The sequence below is a fragment of the Periplaneta americana genome, chromosome 6 (genome assembly GCF_040183065.1).
Source record: "Periplaneta americana isolate PAMFEO1 chromosome 6, P.americana_PAMFEO1_priV1, whole genome shotgun sequence".
Lineage (NCBI taxonomy): Eukaryota > Metazoa > Arthropoda > Insecta > Blattodea > Blattidae > Periplaneta > Periplaneta americana.
This window is the reverse complement of record NC_091122.1, coordinates 15319672-15334800: the sequence shown is the minus strand read 5'-3', so window position 1 is coordinate 15334800 and position 15129 is coordinate 15319672. Positions and strand designations below refer to the sequence as shown.

Sequence of the window (15129 nt, the reverse complement as noted above, 5' to 3'; positions counted from 1 at the left end):
ATCCTAACAGTTAATTTTAACATCACAAATTAAATTACAGTATATATTTTATCTAAGGCTTGTTTATGTCCTGTGATATTTGTAGCATCAAGCCGAAGCATTAATATTATGTATTCTATACTTCACGTGGTTATTCTAATGACCAGTCCTTCCCCCAACCCAATATTGTCACAACATTATTTCGAATAAATTTCATTCAGCTTCCTCCAAGTGAAGGCTGCCTAGAAGACAAAGCTTACCATAAAATTTTTGTTATAATGGACAAAAAAATAAAATAAAATGGAGAAGAAAAAGAATAAGAAATGGCACAATTAAAAATAATTGGAAAATACTAAACAAAACATCATTAATTCCAGAAGAAACATAAAATTTCCTAGTATCTATTAGCTATTGGATGATCACAGTCGTCTATTTAGCACTGGTTGCAAGACCCAACTTAAGTGAGCAGATCGCCATAGCAAACAGATCAATCTATATAACTGTAGAGATGATTTCTTAGGATTTTTATAGATCCCTTCACTGCAGACATAGATACTTCAGTGACAAGAGTTTGTCCTAGACCGAACTGCTTACAAAAATGAGCTACACTGTAGCTATGGCAACAAGGATATTCCTTTACTTGTTCCCCCATAAGACCATTCGTGTCTCCTCAACAATAACGCGAATATCTGGTAAATCCATAGCGAATTCTCGGCCTCATCTCGGCAAATATCATCTCGCTATCACCAATTCCATCGACGGTAAATAACCTAATAGTTAATACAGTATCCTTAAATAACTGACTAGGCTTATAATCAAATAAATCATCAGTATCTTCCAGATGTGATCCTGAGTATAATAATAATAATAATAATAATAATAATAATAATAATAATAATAATAGGCTAATAGTAGTAGTAGTAATAATAATAATAATAATAATAATAATAATAATAATAATAATTTGGTTAAAACATTTAATAACAGTTAATTTTAACTTTACAGATTAGGCCTACAGTAAAGTTAGGCCTATTTATCTAAGGTTTGTCAATGAGAAGACGTCAAAAAATCAACGATAGCTATTCTCTATTGAACAGCCCAAAACGCGTTCCCCCCACCCTCCCTTTAATTTACGGAGGAGGGACCTGAAGGCTTGCACTGCAGCCTGAGGCTTATCCCAAAACGCGTTACTTTTCAACTACTTTTAACTCTTAATAGGCGATCAGTTCCAGAATGTCACAACTTAAGTCATTTCGCATTTCAGACAAGGCATGTAGGCTAATGTTGGGAATTATATTAAAATTATCATGATCAAATAAATCATCAGTGTCTTCCAGATGTGATTAATTAAATTCGCAGAATATATGTTGAGGGGGTTACTGCCATAGTAGGCCTATTCTGATCTTATTTACACGGCAATTATTATACATATAACCGGCTCTGATATTTCAAGGTCCCTTAAAACACAAATAAACATGTTCCCAATATGTATAACGTTAACAAATAAATTAAATCTTGCTAAATCTCGTCAAAATGGTAAATAATAATTGTAGCCGTTGCGAATACTTTCGTAATCGAAGAGTTATTTTCCCTAGATCAGTAACACGCCAATGCGGCCATAATTATTTACAGCTTTGGCGAAGATTATCTTGATTTTTTAATGAGTGGAAATGAAACACACGACACATTTAGAAAACAAAAATACTCTGGCATTTCTAAGAAACTTCAGATTCGAATATAAATGTTAATGCCTGTGAGGACTTAATGTCCCGCTGTGGAACAGCAAGCATCGAGGTAGTGTTTTGGAGAAAATTTAACTAAACCGTTTTCGATAAAATGTATTTACGCTGTCCACAGGACCACTCCGTGTTACGCAGGCTACACTAAAAACTTTCTTACACTCCTGGCGGCGAAGAATTTTATTAGAACTCAATTCAGAAATCGTGAACCTCTGATTTTCATTAAATTCTGCTTACTACTTTTCAAAATAACATAAATCACTACCGAGACCGGCCATTTCGTTCTTCATCGTGCACTTCTGTTCGACCTTCACTGAACTCCGTACACAATTTCCTCACTTCCTCTTCATGTATCACATCCGGTCCATAAACTGCACTAACACGACAGAATATTTCATCCTCCGTAAGGTTTTTAGCGTGCAAAAATCTTATTACAGCCCGCACTTCACATCCAGCGAAGTTTGCGACCATCTCCTACTTTTCAATGCTTATGGCGTTAACGATAAACAAACACAAGCTTCTGTCACAAGAGTCCAGGGTTGCCAGATAAATGAAACGCAATCGTCGTACCAACTTCTGAAAAATGTCGTACTTTAGCATAAAATTGCCGTACATTCATCATTTTACTATTTTATAGATAGTGCACACAAATATATTTCACATAACGCCCATAAAAAGTGGTTTATATGCCTATATATTTATATTCATTCATTCATTCATAGTGTTCTGTCTAAGGGCAGATCTTTCACTGCAAACCCAGAATTCTCCAGTGTTTCCTATTCCAACATCCATTTCTTCATCCAATCAAGAATTTTAGTAATTATATTTGATATCCACAAAGGTATTCAGTATTCAAATTACCATTTCTTCATCAAAACTGTCATTTTCGGTAAAGCATGCATGATGACGCTTGGTCGGAAACAACATTATTATATTGAAAGCCAGCAGAAACTTCATCTTTGGCCGACGCAACGGCAGACATTTAATATCAAACTGTGCGGCAGCTGATGATTACATCAAATTAATCCACCTGCAATCGACTCAAATCCGACACTGCTAAAATGTCAGCGCATCTAGATTTCTTAATCCTAGCGCGGTACTATTTAATTCATAAAAAATAATTACTTCCATTGCTGAACATACAATGAAGCTATCAGATCTCTGAACTCGTGTTATTTTGATATAACCCCACCGTGCATGAAACCTGGAGCTCAAGATGACGAATTTATGATTTGCATGGCAAGTGTAGTCACCATATTGATTTTCAAAGCATCTTTTATCCCTTTAAAGTATATATATATATATATATATATATATATATATATATATATATATATATATATATATATATATGTGTGTGTGTGTGTGTGTGTGTGTGTGTGATCAGGGACATACTGAGTGGAGAAAAGTTGTCTAGAAAGGGGGCAAATTAACTGTTCTTTTTTAATTATAGTGCAACATTGTGAATTCCAAAATAATTTTGTCCCTTCAGTAAAATAGTCGTACAAAATTGCGTACGACTTAGAGTTCGGTCGTACCTCGTACAATTGGTCAAAATAGTCGTACGTATGGCAACCCTGCAAGAGTCTAGGGAGCGTAAGCAATTCTGCTCCTCGCAATGCCGAATGAGGGCGGAAAGACACGAATGTTATACCTGCTATGTTGAATGACAGCGACAGCCGTAAGTTGAATGACAGTCAACAGCTGAATAATGACAGCCGTAAGAGAGGAAGCAGGCAATACTGCTCCTCGGAATGCCGTGCGGTCACGTGCTCACTGATGTAATAATATAGTTTTTATGTTAAAATATATCTTGAGGTAGGCCTAACTGAATTTTCGGTCATTGTATTATAATCAAATATAAAGAAATCTAATTTACAATTAAAATGCCAGTATTAAAAGAGCTCTGTTCTCTATACGTATATAGAGAAAACATAAACATATCTATGGACCACAGAAAATCGCCCCCGCGTAATGCCGAATGACCAAGGAAAGGGACAACTGCTCTTCGCTATGCTGGACAGTGGACATAGTCCTTTGAGTTTGGCAGGTCATGTTTCGCGTCATGTGTTATTCTTATTGTCGTGTTTTCGAGCCTGTTGTAATTCTGTGCTGTTCAGACTGAGTATCATTGCTCATAAAAATAACATTCGTGTGATAGATGTGAATGCAGACTACAAGTTTGTGTATTATGTTATGAAATGTTACGTAACATCATGTTTCGTGCTTATGTTGTTTGGACTGAGTTCTTCTTGCATATAGTAGGATAAGTGTCTTTTAGAGAATAACAGTGCTGGTTTTAATTAATTTTGGAATGGTCATGATGATACAGGGTTAGCGGTTTCGTATTATAGTGCGTTTTGATGTATTAATAACAGAATAAACATGCCTAAACAGTTCAATTGTCCGGAGTGTAATAAAGGCTTTGACTATAATAGAAATCTTAGAAGACATGTATCAAAAGCACATCCTCATGTTTTAAAGATAAACCAGAAGTCGTATGCTTATGAGTGTTCTGCATGTCAAAGAAAATTTAATCACAATAAACATTTGAAATTCCACGAAAGAGTAGTTCATGGTACCGGCACACCTGATAATATTAAGGAAAGCAAATTGAAATGTGACTTTGTGAATTCACAACAGCTGTTAAGAAGAGTTTGTATGAACACTTCGAATTAGTACACGATATTCCAGTCAAGAGCGAAAACAGGGAGTTCTCCTCAGTACAGCACTTCATGCAATGGAAAGAAGAAGTTGAAAAAGCAACAGTAACAAGGTATGTGAAACAGCAAGACTCACGTCGTGTTGCTAATAATTGTACTAAACATTATTATGTCTGTCACCGGTCGGGACATTTTAACTCTCGTAGCAAAGGTGTTAGGCATATAAAAACTCAGGGCAGCAATAAGATCAATGGTGTCTGTCCTGCAAGCATAGCAGTAACAGAAAATGAAGATGGAACCTGTAAAATTAATTACATTTCCACTCATGTAGGTCATCAAAATGATTACAATTGCCTTCTGACACACAGACATTTAATCTATTCAAGATCTAAAGAAGATAATAAATTGCAATCTATAATGAGCAGCAGGACGCCTCATGGATTAATTATCTCATGTAGGGATAAAAGAATCCCTAACATTTTTACATTTTTCAAACCTTGGTGATATTTCTTACAAAAAAAATCTTCGTCACGTTTTCGTATTATACCCAATTTATTTTCCAGGTCTACTTTTTTTTTTTTTTTTTTTTTACAAACGATATATTTCAGTCAGTTAATCAAAGACGTGGTATCAATAGGTTATTTAGCGCCGATGTAATTTCGTGATAGTATAGTAGTAGCCATAGACAAATGGTTATACTTGTATCGCATTTGGCAAAATGGGGCCAAATATTCGCCATATGATTACACGATATGCCTTATAGATATTAAATCCCAATCAGGTATTCCGCCCAAGCAGGTATCAAATCCAAACCCGAGCAAAGCTCTGCACCTTAAGGCAAATGTTCCCACCGCCCGAGCTATCCAGCCGATGGGCACACGTGTGTTCTGATCGTGCTTATCATAACCTCTTTCTCCGTTCCCGTCTAATGAACTTGTAATAGTATTTGAGTTCAGTTTCGAAACTTATTTCGATAACTGCTAATCTATCTTGGTCTGTGGCAACAGGAAGGTTATTATCCAGAACTGGACCACAGACAACTTTCCTATTTCTCCGATTTTTCGGCACCGCCATGAGATCAAGTAATTGAGAGAAGTTTGCCACTTCTACAATGTCTCTTATCGGGACGTACTTACTACTATTCTTTTTCATTAAGACGAAATAGCGCTGTAAGTGTGTCTTAAAGAGAACTTGATTAATGTGCGAGTTCTGTAATGGAATCCTCTCAGCCTTCTGAGGGATTATGTCCAGACAAATCTTAATATCATTTTGTGAGTAGTGTTGCGGAACAGTAGGTGTGTGGGCGTATGTGAAATTCTTAATGGTTACTGTACTTTTTGTTAATTTGACTTCATCGTAGTTTAGACTAATTCTTTGGAACTCGTCTGATAATTTCCAGAAACTTGCAGCATTGAACCACTGACCATAGGAATCGAAGCTTCCCTTGCCATATTTGTAGGAATATATTATGTTCTGTTTTACTGAGTCTACGTAATTCCTACCAGTACTTAGTTGATGATTCATTTTCCTCCTTATATATGTATGTATGGATAGAATGTTTTTCAACTAATTTTCTAATCTCTTACTTTACTACGAATGTAACAACTACAACATCGCTTATACTAATAACGCTTATACATTCTCAGCTGAAAGCATCTTTTTTCTTTTACCTCCTTATAGAATAACGCAGGCATGTCAGAAATCGGACACTGAAAATGCAGTGTATGTAGCCCCATGCTTTCCATGACCTCGGCACTAGAATGGGGTGGTGTGGTCGGCACCACGCTCTGACCGCCTTTTACCCCCGGTACTCCATTTTATAGGAGGCTGAGTGAACCTCGGGGCCCTTCTGAAAGTTTGGCAACGAGAAAAAATCCTGTCACCACCTGGTGATCGAACCCCAGACCTTCCAGTCCGTAGCCAGCTGCTCTACCAACTGAGCTACCCGGCCACATTCAGCATTAGTATCCTAGATCATATATATATATATATATATATATATATATATTTATTTATTTATTTATTTAAATTCAAATATACAGAATAAAGAAATATAATTACAAAAACAAACAAAGAGAAATACAAATAAAATAATACAAGCAATATAAAAAGAAGATACAGTAGTATTAACAAAATTTGAGACCGAATGAGCAGCGCTCGTGCTCGGTCGCAGTTCAGATATAATATTAAAATAAAAAATAATAATAATAATATAAATAAAATAGAAACTAAAATATAATTACAGCGGCAATGGAATTAAGTATATAATATAATATTAACACTAGAGAAGAATAATATCGCACGTGAAAAGTAGGATTAATATATATTTCAAAATTATAGAATACAAATATAATATAGGTTGATTAATTCATACACATAGGCTATATATATAGCTCTTTTATATAGGCTTTAGAATTGGCAGTCGAGGCCGGCTTGATGTAGTTCAATAATCTTCAACAGATGGCACAATGACCAACACAGGACAACAATGACAGGAGGCTGAGTGAACCTCGGGACCCTTCTGAAAGTTTGGCAACGAGAAAAAATCCTGTCACCACCTGGGATCGAACCCCAGACCTTCCAGTCCGTAGCCAGCTGCTCTAGCAACTGAGCTACCCGGCCGCATTCAGCATTACTATCCTAGATCATATATATATATATATATATATATATATATATATATATATATATATATCTTTTATATAGAATTGGCAGTCGAGGCCGGCTTGATGTAGTTCAATAATCTTCAACAGATGGCACAATGACCAACACCATCACGAGACACGAACTCTGAACCGGTCTGGTCGGTCTAAATCGATTATTTCTTGCTTACGAGATATTCTCGTTAGCAACGGTATGTACCACTGCCGTCGTGATCTAATACAGGCCGTAAGGCAGACCACATGACTCGCTTAACAGCTGATCGCGAAGGGCGGTCTTTCAACCATATCAATTAGTTGCAGTGCATGAAGAATAACATATATTTCTCTGAAATGCAGTGTAATCGCGTCAGTAAAATTTTAAACAATGACTGTGAGACACTTGAGACACAATTCACTTGCAACGTAAGGTATAATATTATTTTTGGTGTGAAAATTATGTTGTTGCAGGCAAAGTTCGTATGTGTAATATCTGCCTTTATTTCGATTAAATATTGCGCCCTTATGTGGTTAAGTGAATTTTTGGTGTTATAAACAGTAAACATGTGTAATAATATACACGTGAAAGTGAAACAATGACTGGGATATAAAGTAAATTATGATTAGGCCTAAGTGCAGCGTTACTGATGTTACTCTTGTCTAATCCATTTTTGTAGTTTACCGTATTTGTTTAATTAAATTTAAATTATTGTGCCCTTCTTATGTGTGAATAATCTACATTATAAATAATACGTTTGATAATATACACAATTTGAACTAAAAGCGAGATACATATAGTATATTATGAAAAATTATACCTTATAGTTTTCATTACTGTTACAGTGTCTAGTATTGTAATTAATTGAAATAAAGCACGCTCGCTTTATTACGAAATTCTTGCACATTCATTTAAGTACGTTTCAACAATTTTCAGTTGCATCGCACGCATATTTTGATGTGTTGACATTATAGGTTATGTTTACTGACATTATAGGTTATATTTACTCTATCAGTACTTGCCTTATTTCTATATTCGCAATTATGCATCATAATTTAGCATAACGCTACGTATAACTTGTAAATGCAATTTGTCTACACTTCAATTGTATTTATTCGTTTCATACGGTACTCCAGTCTGATTAGTTTAATATGTTACCAGGGCTAAACTAGCGCTGAGGTAGTTCCTTTCGTATTCATACACCTTGCATATACTAATTAGTTCGGTTAGTTCAGGCTTTTATTATGCCTTGCATAGAGGATGAAATGCATCTCCACAAAAAATAAATTCAACTGTTTTCAGTTCAGAAGTTACCGGAATTATACCTCAGCGCTCGTTTAACCCTAGTTAAGTAATATAACCGAATGTACATTTCATAGGAGGGACTGTGGTGAATTTTTTACCTATAAGTAAGGAAGATAACCGTGTTCTGAAGTTTATCCTAAATATATTTTTCTTTATTAAATCTCACAATAGCTTTCGTTCTCAACTTGAAATGTTGGCGCAAATAGGTTATGTTAACATGGTGAATTCTCTTCACATAAAAATAACACAGTTTTATAATTATTCCTGCCACATTATGCAACAAATAAATGGAACTTGCCGGAACTTATGCACACATTACATTGAATAACAGTTTAATTGTATTATTTATTTGTTCCCCACTATACTGGGTCGTATTGAATTCTATTTATCTAACCTACCAGATGAAGTAACACACAACCGTACGTACCTACACTAATTTCATAGGAGGGACTGTGGTAAATTTTCTACCTACAAGTAAGGAAGATAGATGTGCTAAATTAAAATCACAATATAAATAATTCTTCTTTATTAAATCTCAAAATAGCTTCCATTCCAAACTTAAAATGTTGATGCAAACAGGTTATGTTAACATTTAAAACTCCGTTCACATTAAAATAACACAGTTTTGTAATTATTTCTGCAACATATTATGCAATAAGAAGTGAACGTATCTTATACACACATTACACTAAATAAAATTGAGCACTGACACGCATTAAAGTAATATATTTCACTCAGCTCCGTATACTCAAATAGAAAAGCCCGACCCATCGAGTGACGTCACACATCCTGCATTACGGCCTGGTTTAGATCACGATGGCAGTGGTAGTATCCTTCGTCATTTTTGTTCTTTCGTTGCCGAGCTACCATACGAGGAATCTATTTGCCACACCGTTAAACATTATCATGTCGTAGCTCCTATGATAATAAATCAAACGCACTGTAATTCGGTCAATAATTGAGCGGCAAATAACGTTTTCGTGTGCTTTCTGCGAATGCCAACGAAAGAGCCAAAATGGCGGGCGATTATATTACGTATTTATCGAGCCTTAAGAAATAAATAACGTCTTCATCAGCGAATCACAAGACGCACACGTTTAAATGTAGCCGACCTGCAACGCGATTGGCTACCGGAAATTAGAGTGACGGGACTATAATAGCAATTCTTAAATAGGTTTGTTCCAGCACGGTTCAGAATCGATTCTGAACTGCCTGATCATGCGCAGTAGCTCAATGTATCTTCCAACAAGACTAGAACCGATTCTGAACTTCCAGTTACCAGTTCCAACGTGCTTTAAAACTCGTTCGGAACGAGTGAAATTGGTTATCGATTAAGAGTAGGAACTGGGAATTCTGATTTCTGAACTGCTGACGCATGCGCAGATGGCTTAGTACAATAATGAGGAGGTTAAAATACTTCAAGACTGGGCAGGTTAAAATTAAAAAATGGTCGATCATGAGTGATTTGGAAGGTGATAGTGATATTTTATGACGAATTAAGTTCGGAAGATGAATATAATTATTTTAATATGAGAAGAAACTCCGTAGGCCTTGAAAGAACAGATCAAGAAATGTTTCAACGTAAAATCCCGAACTAGTTCTGTGAACGTATACTCAACTAGAGCGTGCGTCGAAAGATGTTCGCGTTCTGAACTGCTTGCTGGAACAAACCTAATATAAGGAAAAGTGCAGGTTGTGCAGAAAACTTTTTTTAACATACGAAATGACAATATATTGTAGAGAGTAAAGAAATGCATGGCATTGGAGTCTTTTTCATGGTGTCTTACAGTACCTACTGCAACTGTCTCTTAGCTGACAACCCCAAACAAGACTGTTGTCACGTTGCTACAGTGTGGCAACAGACAAAAAGTTGCGCTTCCGTTCTTGCGTCGCGCATGATGTCATTCTTTCACACCCACTGAAAACGAGGGGCGTGACAGAGAAGTAGGCCATTTTACATTTTAAGATTATCCAAAAATACTCTAACGTAGTAGGAATTTAACAATTACACTATCTACTGTAAACATTCGTACTCTTCCATAGACTCAAGCCAAATAACATAACCCCCCTCCAGTCTAACCTGTAGAGTGGTATACATATAAGTAGAGTACGAGGAACTAACTCAGCGCTACCTTAGCCGAAAGACGTATTAGTGCGCTGAATAGGGATATCCTGAACTAGCACCAACAGATAGCGCAATTGTACTTTGAGGGATGCGCTTTGCGTGTGCATCTGTTTTCCAATTTATAAACATTGAGGATTTAAGTAGGGTATTAGTATATTAAATACTCTTAAAAACAACTCAAAATGTCAAATTTTTGTTGTGTTCCTATACGTAATAACCAAGGAAAGCTTTTTACCTTCAATCAGGTCCCGAAAGATTCTGCCTATTAAATAAAAAGAACTACTTCAAATAAGGAATTGATGGCTACAGTTTCATTTTGGAAAAGGGCAAAGAAAAGAAATTAATAAAAACATATGCAACCTCGACAGCAAGCTGTGTTAGCTTAGATTGTATGCAGTACTTGTAGGAGTTCCCGAAGTTTACGACTGCATTTTATAGTGGAACGATACTTGGCCTACAGTAAACTCTCGATGAACTGGGATGTTTATTATCTAGAACGATCCGTAGTGAAAAAAATATATAGGCCTATAAATAATATAGTCTATGTAACTTATTGAAACCATGTTTTAACTTCAAATTTTCAAAATCATACATAGTATTCAAAACTGCATATCCTTAACCTACGAAACGCACGAATAATCGTGATACTACTGCGATCATATTGTATCATCCTATTCAAAATTGCATTTGTTCTTTCTGCAACTAGAGAAAAAAAAGTACGAGGAATTCAAGCCCCATAGTCCCTTCCCTATAAAAAAAGACATTGGTGGCTGCATATCCTGTTTATCGCGTACGGTACCTACTTACAATACTTATGGTTAAAAAGGCAATATTCACCGTCGACAAAGATCCTTCTTTTTTTTTATTCGTGCACCTCTTTCTCAAAGTTCTCGTTAAGGTTCATGAACATTCAATTTACTCGTATCTATATTCTGCATACTGCAGATTTCCTCATCCATCTCTTAAGGGGAATAGCTCAGTATTATACAAGTTTACGCTATTATTTATTGTAAATTAAATTAGATTATGAGGTAAAAAATACCGAATTATATTAAATTATACTAGATTATACAAAATAATTATAAATATAATTTTGACACGCACAGAAAACCAAGCGTGAGAACGAAATGAACTGTAGCATATGACATAATATAGCCCTGTGCCGCATGGAACTCTCCTGCCATCTAACGGTTAAACTTCGCAAAAGATCCCTATTAAAGAACAGATCCTACCTTCGCTTACGACTGCGCATGGTCAGATCGTCATGAAGAATCCTAAGGCAGGTCCCATGTGGAGCACCAACCATGTCAGCAACAGCATCTACCGTTAATCGGCGATCTTCGCGAATGATGTCTTTGACGCGGGCTATAGTTTCATCACAGCCGGCACTAACTGGTACACCCCAACTTTCATCGTCCTCCAAGCATTGCCTTCCCTCCTTGAAACATCGATACCAAACGCCTATTAGTTCCTGGGACATACATTCATCTTTATACGCATCCTTCATCATCTGCGCTGTCTCAGCTTCGGTATTTCCCAATTTAACACAGAACTTGATGTTCGCACGCTGTTCGAACTGAGCCATTCCGCTCGGCGTCGATATAACCACACTCGTCGTCTCACTCTCCGTCTCCATTGTGATTATTGAGCGCCGTTGCCACATGACAGTGTTGCCAACAGTACCATCTGGAACGTATATTCACGATATGAAGACCTCCCTCAAAGAAGGTTGTATATCAACGGCTTTTGCATATGATATACAACGTTCTTTGAGGGAGGTCTTCATATTTCGTACTATACAGAATTCCAGATAAGAAAAATATTAAAATATTAACAAAATGGTGGAGTTTTACCACGTCCTATATCATCGTACCAAATCATACGAGGTCTCTTTTTGGCTAATGTTGATGTATGCGCTAAAAACTAGTTCGCAATTCCTTATCAAGATGTTGATCGTTTACGATAATTTAGACCGACGTGAAATATAAAATCATGAACCGAGATTCGTGATACTTTCAGAATGTGGATATGAGTTATCACAAATCCATTCTCACAGAATTGTCTAAAGTAGGCGGCTTTCCTTTAGGTTGTAGGCCTAATGTTGTATTTCATGCAAATAGAACCAAACGTAACCTATACCATTTTGCATGTAATGCCGAGACTTGTCTCGCTCTTTCGTAACCCTACAAAGTTATCTATCCTGTGCGTGCATAAGCATGAACATTATTCATGTTATACTTAACAAACACCTGCCACTGCACAGGCAGCAGCATTAAGACGACTCCTTAATACAATTTTCATACAATTACGAAGTGTGTGGCCCCACATCGTTCTTGTGTGGAAAAATCGGACTAATGATCAACAAGGTATTATAAAAAAGCATTACTTCATAGAATTCAATGCCCGTCTTCATAGGAACGGAAACTAATTTCCTAATTTACATATTAACAGACTGTACCGAACGCACGTGGAGAGTTCGCGCGCTGCAATTACATGACAAATCAAGTTACCTGTCACAGCGGCGTAACACGTTTCACATCAAATGATTGTTTACCTGAATATTTTTCTTATATGGAATTCAGTATATACGTACGCTTGGTCAAAATGAAAGTGGCCGGCGTCTGAGAGTTAAGTTCGAATCGGGTATTTCCGTGAGTACTCGGGACAGCCAGGTTTTATCCAAAAGATTGCGTATATTCTTCTAGTAGTTATAATGGGGAACACAACTATTAATCATTAAAATCTTCCAAGAAAATAATTCATATACGAGATTTAAAAGACATCGTTCAGAGTGTTTAAACAGTGAATATTGTAACACAAACACTATATACTGTATAACAGGTTCTCAAGTGGAGTATGACTATTGCTCGTTACAATGCCATTCTGACTGCAGTATAACTCTAAGCGTAGTTTGTAGAGCGATAGCTAAGAATTAGTGAGGTTGCATGTTCAAATCTTGGTGGAGATACTATATATATATATATATATATATATATATATATATATATATTGTTGCCTTTTAAGTTCTTCAGTGAAAATATAACAGGTTTTCGTCTTTTTTTTTACCCTTAGAATACTTTCCGCTTTATTATTTTTTTTTTCGTGTTAATAGGAACTTTTGACGCTAGTAAAAAAGAAGAAAAACCATAATTCTGATGACAAAATATGTCCTGATTTCCTGGCATTATAACCACAAATGTTCACTAATTTTGTAATTATCTGTAACATGTATTAACATAAGCAAAATTATTTGATTCCTATTACACTAAAAGGAGTTGTAAAAAATAAAAGAAAGGACTAAAAGAAAAATTTTATTTCATTACGGAGATTCGAATCATGCTGTGGAGTGTAGACGTGGAGGTAGCCCAAATCGGCGCCTTGTATTGTAGCAGCACACGGAGGTTTACGGTAGTGAACTGCGCTCTCACCCGAAGGGACTTTTCGTTGTCCTATGTCGGAAGTAATTACACTATTTAATATTATAATTATTTTTTGTCCAATGTCAGGACCCTCAACTTGTCCGTATTCGCCCTGACTAAGAGCGAGATCCATAAATATCGCTTGTGCCGAGAAACATAGACCACTTACTGTACTCCAACCACGAGGAAGTCTCCAGGGAATCTCTATTGGCTAGCTCTGACAGCACAAACCATAACATTGATACAGACATATTGATACTATCCTAGTTACAATATTAGATCACAGTTAATCTCCTGGTCTTTTAATCTCTTCATACAGGAAATAACATATGCAGGAGAGCGCATGGTTTTTAAACTGACGTTATAACGATCATATTATTTATCTACTGCCTTCCAATAGATGACGCAATAGTAAGCACATTCCTTTCACAGTTGATCTCCTGGTTGGAGAACAGTAGTTCGTCAGAGACTACCCAGAGTGCACCACAGACAGTGGCGATGGAGAATTGTTGGCAGAATTCCCCAGATATATGTTCACGATCCAATAGTCAATCAAATTCATTTTATTTTTAGAGCTATAGCTGCTTGTACGTTTCTTTCCTGGAGAATTAACTTTGCCATCATGAAAGGTGTTTAGTCTTTTGACTCGTTTAGCCTTTAAAAAATCATGAAGACAGCCTTTCCAGTAGCAGCAGTGCCTTATGTAGCATGAGATACCTTAATTTCCCGGTTGAATTTTTTTGAATAAAAAACTTAATTACATTTCCGATTATTTCACGACCCTCGCTATGAGAATAGGTGTTTGTATTGTTGACATCACATTCTCTTTTGAAGCTCTCGCATTTTATTTTTTGTTTTTGTTTTTTTTTTTTAATTCAGCAAAGATGCTTTATTTATATTATTGATCTATCAAGAAATAGATCTGAAGTTCTCACAACATTCATTCATTCATTTCGATTTTTCATGGACCTTGATCGTTTTTCCCGTGTACCCTTCAGTTTTCTTCCCTAAGTTCAGGTCCTTCACTGCAAACCTAGCATTCTCCAATCTTTCTCTTTTTCATCTTCCTTTTAGTTCCCCCAAGCGATCCATATACTTTAATATTGTCTATCATCTGATTTCTTCTGCCCCGAACTTTTTTTCCATCCACAATTCCTTCCAGAGCATCCTTCAGTAGGCAGTTTCTTTACAGCCAGTGACCCAGCCAATTTATATTTCTCTTCCTGATCAGTTTCAGCATTACTCTTTCTTCACCCACTCTT

The 15129-nt window shown here is 36.2% G+C and overlaps 1 protein-coding gene across 1 annotated transcript in view; it reads left to right on the top strand.

Moving 5' to 3' along the window:
• Positions 1–4473: 4473 nt before the first annotated feature.
• LOC138701025 (glyoxal reductase-like) overlaps positions 4474–15129 on the top strand; it is a 36090-nt gene continuing 25434 nt past the window's right edge. Inside the window, exon 1 of the mRNA XM_069827525.1 lies at positions 4474–4494. The gene's annotated coding sequence lies outside the window, so the exon portion shown is untranslated. The remainder of the gene's footprint in view (positions 4495–15129) is intronic.